Raw genomic sequence first — 9388 nt, forward strand, 5'->3', positions numbered from 1 at the left:
AGATGAACTAAGGGGATGCCACATTTGCAGAAGAGATGACACTGGTGACATGGTTAATATTTTGAGGCCATAAATAACACTCCTTAAGTAATCCATTCTTCTCAGCAAGGCTCCATGAGCTTGGGTCTATTTATTTGAATGCATATTTCCCCTCTCATGTCATCTGGTAAGATTTAACTCTGGCAGCTGTAGTTCAAATTACCATGCTGCTCAGAAGAGGCTTAGAGTGTGCCACATCATGATGGCTGTGCTTTGAAGCAAATGTGAGAGTATGGATTTTGTGCTAAACCCACATGTATATCCCAGGAAGAGTGGGCAGCGCATCTCCAGTGCAGGTAACAACCCAGAGACCATCGCTCTGGGTGCTGCAGGTGCTCAGCCATGATACCCCCAGGGCAAGTCAAGCCAGCCAGATCAAAGGCAACTCAGAAAGAACAAAAGCACAGCCCTAATTCAATACAGGAACATTGCCATGGCTGTAGTGCTTTCTTCTATGAAAAACAACAACAGGATGCACACGCGCGCGCACACACACACATACACACACACACACACTCCGTAAGGTCAGACCCCAGCATAGGAATTAGTCTGCCAAGGGGGAAGGCATACCCAGTGGGGAAGGCAGTTCATTTTCCTAGATTAATTTTATTTCCAAATATACCACTGCCAAGGCACAACACAAGCCATTTCATTCTTTTCCATAGTCTAGACTTATTAGCCGTGATGCTATAAAAAATGAGAGGCGGGTGAGAGAGACTGATACAAGCTCAAAGCTTTATTGGAGGACATACCTTCCAGGCTGCTCCCAACAGGAATGGAGGTGGCAGCCATGGACAAGTATGGGCAGAATTTAAACAAAACTTAGGGGGCAGTCACATGGGTCGCATGGGCAGTCACATGGGTCGCATTACATGGACTATGGAAATTTGGGGGTAGTCGGTTCCAAGAAGAAGATGTTGTGAAAGTGCTACATGGTCTACAGAGTCATAGTCTGAGAAGGAGTATAACAAGACTCTCGCAACTAGGGTGGAATTTGCCCATCACCCTGGGAAAACAACACAGCATCAGGGAAATAGAAATGTTAACAGATTTTTGCAAACAGGCAACACTGGGCAGGGACTTCATGGGCAATCTGACTCTGAGACCTTAGAAATGCAAGCTAAAACCCAAGATGCCAGGTGCTGGTGGCTCTTGCCTGGAATCCTAGCTACTCAGGAGGCTGGGATCTGAGGATCACAGTTTGAAGACAGCCTGAACTGGAAAATCCATGAGACTCTTATCTCTGATAAACTAGCCAAAAGAGCACTAGCCTTGAACAAAACAAAACAAAAAACAAAAACACCCCCCCACACACAACTCAGGGACAGATCCCAGGCCCTGAGTTCATGCCTCAAGACCAGCACCAACAAACAAACAAACAAGCAAAGAAATAATAGAGAGAGCTCATCTAAGATGCGAAAGATAAAGCAAGAGCTATGGAAACAGATTGTGGGGGGAGGGTTCATTTCATGGATCATCCCAGGACATTCATGGGGGTTCACTTCATGGAGAGTCATCTTAGGACACTTGTGGGGTTCACTTGATGGAGTGTCATCCCAGGACACTTGTGGGGTTCACTTCATGGAGTGCTCCCAGGACCCCCGTGGCAGCATTTGTCACTCCAGCAATCATCCCCTAAGGTACCATGCCTCCAATGCCGCAAGAGCAGGAAACAGTGATGTCCAGGGTTCTTCTGTGCAAATGCCAAGAGATGCAAGATGTAGGGGAAATTACACTTTCCGCTATCCACATTTCTTTTTTTAAATTTGTAGAATTATCTTTAAGTAGTTGGGCAAAGGAGTTGGCATTTAACAAACCAGCTTATGAACACAATGCTTCTTGATCAATGTCACCGTTCTCACCCACCCCTCCTAGCCCACCCTCCTTCCCTCACTCCTCTTAGTTTTGTAGGGTATAAGTTGGAATTTTTGTCTGTATTTTGCCTTCCTTTCTTCATCATTTGTCCCCCCTTGGTCCCGCCCTACCTTTTTGAGTGCCAGTGTCCTGGTGTTTATTTGGTTGAACTTTTCCTTTGCCTTTCTAAGGAATTACATTATTTGAATTCTCCTTTGAATTTACTGTATTTCAGTGAATACATTTCTATACACTTGCATACCATCCAGTGCATTCACTTGGATGTTTATAAGCTAATTCTAGCTTCCACATGAGAGGGACTGACTTCATTAATCATTATTTTTCCAAGGTCTTACTCCATTTCTTTTCATTACCCAAGTTTCTTTACAGGTTTCTCTCACTAATCAGTCCAACAACAAGGAAAAGGTGGATGGAAGCCCTGGACATAGAATACCTTCTCCACAGTGGCTGACACTGAGCACTCTTTTTGTATTCTTCATTAATCACTCATGAAGTTAGACATTACAAGGGTGTGTGTGTGTGTGAAAATGCAATATGTACCTTGGAAGGGTGCCTCCTGAACACCCAGGGTCATGAGAGTTTACCAGGTTGCTTGGTGATGGGTCTAGTTTTAAGCTTTAAGAAAGAAGAAAAAGCCAGGTGCCAGTGGCTCATGCCTGTAATCCTAACTTCTCAGAGGCTGAGATCTGAGGATCGAGGTTCAAGCAGGAAAAACTATAAGATTCTTATCTCCCATTAACTAAAAAAGAAAAGAAAAAGCTCAAGTTGTAGAGAATAAAAGCTCAGGGAGAGAGTCCTGGCCCTGAGCTCAAGCCCCAGGATGACAATGGTGATGATGACCAAGAGGGAGAGGGAGATGGAGAGGGAGAAGGGGAAGGAGAAGAGGAGAAGGAGGAGGGTGAGAGCAAGGAGAAGGGGGAGGAAGAGGAGGAGGGGGAGAAAAGGGAGGAGAAAGACGGGGGAGGGGGAGCAGGAGAGGAAGAAGAGGAGGAGGAGGAGGAGGAGGAGGAGGAGGAGGAGGAGGAGGAGGAGGAGGAAGAGGAAGAAAACACTGAATGCCAATAGAATAAGGATCTGTCTGAGATGCTAATGGGACCCTGAGATGGAATGCACCTCCAGGGGAAGTGGAGAAGTTTGAAGATAGAATGAGTTCTTCCTATTATGAAAAGGAGCAGCTGCGCATTGGTGGCTCACACCTGTAATCCTAGCTACTCAGGAAGCTGAGATCTGAGGATCATGGTTCAAAGCAAGCCCAGGTAGGAAAGTTGATGAGACTCTCATCTCCAGTGAACCAGCAAAAAGCCAGAACTGGAGGTGAGGCTCAAGTGGTAGAGCACTAGCCTTGAGTGAAAAAGCCAAGGAAGTACTGAGCTCAAGTCCTAGTGATTGGGACACACACACACACACACACTATAAAAAAATTGATTTGTAATGATGGAAGTGGAACTCAGAACAAAAAGGAAGCCATTTTTTTCTGGCTGTTCTGGAGCCCGAATAGGAACAGCTGACATAAGGACAAATAAACTCTCAAATTGAAAACATGGCTCCCAGATGGGTTTTAATAACAAGGCTGAGCCATCTGGTAGCTTCCTCTTGTAGCTAATTATTCTTGGTTAGTAAGCGCTAAGCTTTTAAAATCATTGTTCAATTTTTGTTTTGTTTTGTTTTGCCATCCTCCTTCTTGTATTTTGGTTTCCTGGAGTAAATCCTTGCCTGAGTTACAACTCTAGGGAAAGGCGGGCTTGTCTGCAATTCTAAGTAGAAAAAACCCTCGGAAAACCTCAAAAATGTCTCCTTTAGGAATTGCTTCTTCCAATTCTCCTCCGCCATTCACCACCCCACACAAACTGAGTGAATCAAGTGATACCCCAAAGTCAGGAGTCAGAACCCCAAGCAACTTGAACTAGAAAAATAAACCCTAAAATGTTACATTAACTTCTTTTTGTTTGGCCCTTTTGAACAACCTTTTTTTTTTTTTGGTCGGTCGTGGGGCTTGAACTCTGGGCCTGGGCGCTGTCCCTCAGCTCTTCAGCTCAAGGCGAGCGCTCTACCACTTGAGCCACAGCGCCACTTCCGGTTTTCTGGTGGTTTATTGGAGATCGGAGTCTCAGGGTCTCTCCTGCCCGGGCTGGCTTTGAACCTCGATCCTCAGATCTCAGCCTTCTGAGTAGCTAGGATTACAGGCGTGAGCCACCAGCACCGGGCCTTGTTTGGCCCTTTTATTGTTGTTGTTTTTTTTTTTTTGTCCGGTTGTGGGGTCTGAACTCTGGGCCTGGGCGCTGTTCCTCAAGGCTAGTGCTCTACCACTTGAGCCACAGCACCACTTCTGGCTTTTTTCTTTTTGCTTATGTGGTGCTGAGGAATCGAACCCAGGGCCTCAGGCATGCAAGATAAGCGCTCTACCACTGAGCCACCCTCCCAGCCCTGGCCCTTTTATTTCCATTTATTTATTCATTCATTTGGGCTGGTACTGGGGCTTGAACTCAGGTCTTGGAATCTCTTGCCTCTTTTGCTCAAGGCTGGACGCCTCTTCTTCTGGCTTGTGGATGTGTGTGTTGGTCCTGGGACTTGAACTTGGAGCCCAGGCACTGTCCTTGAGCTTCTTTTGAATAAGGTGTACTGCTCTATCACTGAGCCACATATCCACTTGCAGCTTTTTCTGAGTAGTTTATTAGAAGAGGTTCATGGACTTTCCTGCCTGGGCTAGCTTCGAACTGTGATCCTCACATCTCAGCCTCCTGACTAGCCAGGATTATTGACATGAGCCACCAGCACCTAGCCAATTGGTTCTTTTATAATATAAATGACTTATTTGAATATAAAATATAGTTAAATAATCTGAGTAAAATTGAATCCTCATGAAGATGGGACATGTTATACCCTGGCATTGAAAAGTCAGATTTAGAAAAATTAGGTTGGGTGCCAGTGGCCCACACCTGTAATCTTACCTATGCAAGAGGCTGAGACCCAAAAATGAGGTTCAAATCCAGCCAGAGCAGGAAAGTCCATGAGATTCTTATTTCCAATGAACCAGCAAAAAGACAGAAGTAGAGGTATGGCTATGACTCAGGCCTTCAGCACAAAGCCAAGTAAGAGTGTGAGGCCCTGAGTTCAAGTCTCAATACCAGCACACACACAGACAAACAGACAGACAGACAGACAGACAGACACACACACACACACACACACACACACACACATAGTATTCTAGTCCGATTTTCAAACATTGGATACAGATACAAAAAATCAGATAGATAGATAGATATTGATACTTGATAGACTTATCAAATTGTATTTTATGTGACAGGACATTAATAGGGTTTTGTGTACTGGCTTAGGAATATAGTCATCATAAATAACCTAATTACTATGGGAAAATATTAGAGAGTGTCTAATTACTGAGTTCCAAATGCATTTCAGGAACATATCCAGGCTTTGTAAGTGGAGAATGGACAGAATTCCATTTTCCTTCCAGAACCTTCCCTGAGTGACACACACTGAAACCCAAGGAGGACGATTATCTTGGATGAGAAAAATTAATATTTCTAGTTTCTCTGTTTTTATAACTCACATCCTTTGCCTTTTAGCCCAAATATAATAGATCTCAGAAGCCCATTTTGAACCATAAACCAGGGGCTGTGGTGAATTAAATGTATCTGCTTTGTTCTACAGATGTTAAATGTGATTCCCACACAACTTGAAAGATGGAGTTAATTCTGACTTAGAAAAATCTAATGATCATCTGTTTTGATTTTTCCAAACATTGATCTGATATTCTTTTAACTTGATACTGGCTGTTTTTCACAAGTCTATATGCTCATTGCAAACAACCAAAGGTGATATTCTTAAAATATCAAATCATTCTTGAAAGACATTTAACAGTTTGATTGGAATGAAGAATGTACGGTGCATAAATATATTTACATGTTACTTTTGTATATCTATATACAAAACATGTCTAAAAATACTGAGAAATTGAATTTTATTTTCTACTAAAGGAAGAAATTTCTTTGTGGTGTGTGTGTGTGTGTGTGTGTGTGTGTGTGTGTGTGTGTGTGTCAGTCCTGGGGCCTGAACTCAGGTTGTCACCCGCTTGCTAAGCATTTTTACTCAAGACTAGTACTCTACCACTTGAACCACACCTCTACTTCCAGCTTTTTGCTAGTTTTGAAGATAAGATTCGCATGGACTTTTCTTCCTAGGCTGACTTCAAACCTTGATACTCAGCTCTCAGCCTCCTGAGTAGTTAGAGAAGTCTGCTTAAAAAGTCATAGAAATAAAGATATATGTAGGACAACAACATTAAGGAATATATAATCTCCAACAGTGAAGAAACTAAGAAAGACAATGAATACATTTATCTTGCATAAAACTCTGAGTACCTTAATGGTGTGCAGACGGTTGGGTACAGGTGTATTACACATGTAAATATGAAGGAACGCTCTAGAATGTTTGTTCATCATATGCATTCATCATGATATATACATAAACTGCTGTCTAAAAATAAGAGGCTCTTGTAACACCTTGTGTCATGGGACATCTCAGAAGAGACAAATATTATAGGCTTCTTATTGTATTTATGTATCACCAGAAAGGCAAATAGCTGATAGTTTTGAAACAAAATGTTCCGATAATCTTTCTTCATTTGTATTAGTTTAATTAAAGAAAACTTTCCTTGTGTGTGCCAGTACTGGAACTTGAACTAAAAGGCTCATACTATCACTTGCGTTTTTCACTCAAGGCTGGTGTTCTGCCATTTGAGCCATACATAGCTCTTCTTCTGGCTTTTTTGCTGGTTAATTATGGGGGGAGGGGGAGAGGAGAGGAAGGAAAGGAAAAGAAAAAGGGAAGGGAAGGGAAGGGAAGGGAAAGGAAGGGAAGGGAAGGGAAAGAGAAAGAAACAGAGCCAGGCAGCAATGCCTGGAGAGTTTAGACAAGTTTTGTATTTATATTGAAGGAGAATTTGATTAGACTCTAAAATTTGTGAGTTCGTTCTAAGCAGAAAAATGGCTAACCATGTAGTAAGCATATGGCATAAAATAAGGATCTTTCAACTTGAGAACTTCTGCTGTCAATTTCAAGGCTCTAAGAGATGAAGCTAGGTTAAATAACTAAAGCCAGACAGCAGAAGGAACAAAATACTATTCATCTATTGTTTGTTGGGTCGGTCTTCCTCTGGCACTTAGATCTTAAACAGACATGAGAGATTTGATTTCAAAACACCATTCAAAATTGTATTTAAATGTTCAAACCATGTGAGTTAGTCCTCGTGATTCCCCAAGAGTGTTGTTGTTGTTTTGTATAGTTGGTATATAAAGGGGTTACAGTTACAGGAATCAGGTACAATCAGTACAATTCTTTTGAACTATGTCTCCTCCTCAGTCTCTCTCTCTCTCCCAATCTTTCCTTCCCCTCCCCACTCACAAAATATCCAGTTCATTTTCCATAGAGTGTCTAATCACTGTTATATTCTTTCACCTTGTTTCACCCTTTATGTGCCCTCCCTTACTCTCCCAAATATAAACGAACTAACAAACAAAAGGAAAAGAAAACAAAAAAACAGCAACAATGGCAACTAAAGAATGTCTCCTGTTTCCTTTCCTGGGGTTCATTTCATAGAATATTATTTTATATGATCATCTGTCCATCGCTGTTGAGCCTTGTCCACCACTCCTATGCATAGCCTCCTTTGGCCTCTGTATTTTAGGTGCAGATGGTAATCGGGTTGTTCTGAGAACTATTTACCTTTCTCTAAAGCAAGGTCAGCAGTTAGCAGACAAGGGACAGGATGCACTGAGTGTCTGGGACATGAGTAACTCTGTAAACATTATTGCAGTCTTTATGATTTCGTTGCTCTCCTGCAATGTGTGGGGTTTCATCTTAAAAACCCAATTCAACAAGTGTTGGATCCATTGTGCACTACTTGGAAAATCTGCAGACCTGAGTTCTAAAAAACTATATATGTACTGTATAATATATAATTTAGAAAATATATAGCATATAATATACATTATACCATGTAATTTTATATATGCGTGTATTTATACTTTATATATGTTATATTCATTTATTATAATTTATAAATTTATATATATTATATAACTGTATGTAATATATATAATGTGTTGTGTGTGCATGTATAACTTTGCATTCTCATATCTTGGAGCAGAAGCTTTTAGTGTAGCAAAGTAGAAAGAAAATTTCGCCTGATGTTTGTATTGTCAAACATTAGTTTCTACATACTCAAAGAGATCTCACTTGGTTTAAAGAATGACATCAGATTTTACAATAGAAAGCTATGAGAAATGCTAATATTTAACAGTATCTTGGAAGAAAAAGAACTTGCCCAACTTTAAACATACAGGAAATAAACGTCAAAGTGGCAAGCTTTGTTTTGTTTTGTTTGTTCTCGTTGTGCCAGTACTGGGACTTGAACTCAAGGATTCTGTCTCCCCAAGCTTTTTCACTCAAGGCTGGTGCTCTACCACTTGAGCCACAACTCCACTTCTAGCATTCTGCTAGTTAATTGGCGATAAGAACCTCATAGATTTTCCTGCCCAAGCTGACTATGAACTTGAGCCTCAGATCTTAGCCCTCTCAGCAGCTAGGATGACAGGCACAAGCCAACAGCGCCAGGCATCAAAGTCGACATTTAAATGAAGCTTCAAAGCCCACTTTCCTCTTGAAAATGTGAGCCAAGGAAACCATCCTGACATTACAACTTGATTAAACTGAAAAGAAATTTGTTTTAATTAATTAGCACAAAGGGAGCCTGGTAGCTGATGCCTGTAATTCCCATACTTGTGAGGCTGAGGCAGGAGGTATCTCACATTTGGGGGCAGCCTAGGCTACATATAAAACCCTAGGTCATGGACAAATGGGATTGCATAAAGTTGCAGAGCTTCTGCAGGGCAAATGACATAGCTAGCAAGATCAATAGAAAGCCCACGGATTGGGAGAAGATCTTTACTAGCCATACAATGGACAAGGGTCTCATATCTAAAATATACTTGGAACTCAAAAAATTAAACCCCCCAACAACAAATCCTCAAAGAAACAACTGCCCAATAAATAAGTGGGCGAAAGACTTAAAGAGAAACTTCTCTGAAGAAGAAAGAAGGATGGCCAATAGACACATGAAGAAATGTTCAACATCCCTAGCCATAAAAGAAATGCAAATCAAAACAACATTGAGATATCACCTCACTCCAGTGAGAACGGCAAAAATCAAGAACTCTAACAACAACAGATGCTGGAGGGGATGTGGACAGAAAGGAACCTTAATTCATTGTTGGTGGGAATGTAAACTTGTTCAACCACTTTGGAAAGCAGTATGGAGGTTCCTCAAAAGACTCCACATAGAGCTCCCCTATGACCCAGCAATCCCACTTTTGGGCATTTACCCTAATGTTTACAAACAAGACCACACTAAAGCTACCAGCACAACTATGTTTATTGCAGCATTATTTACCAT

This window comes from Dipodomys spectabilis, unplaced genomic scaffold (assembly GCF_019054845.1).
Source record: "Dipodomys spectabilis isolate Male_0828 unplaced genomic scaffold, ASM1905484v1 ptg000039l, whole genome shotgun sequence".
Lineage (NCBI taxonomy): Eukaryota > Metazoa > Chordata > Mammalia > Rodentia > Heteromyidae > Dipodomys > Dipodomys spectabilis.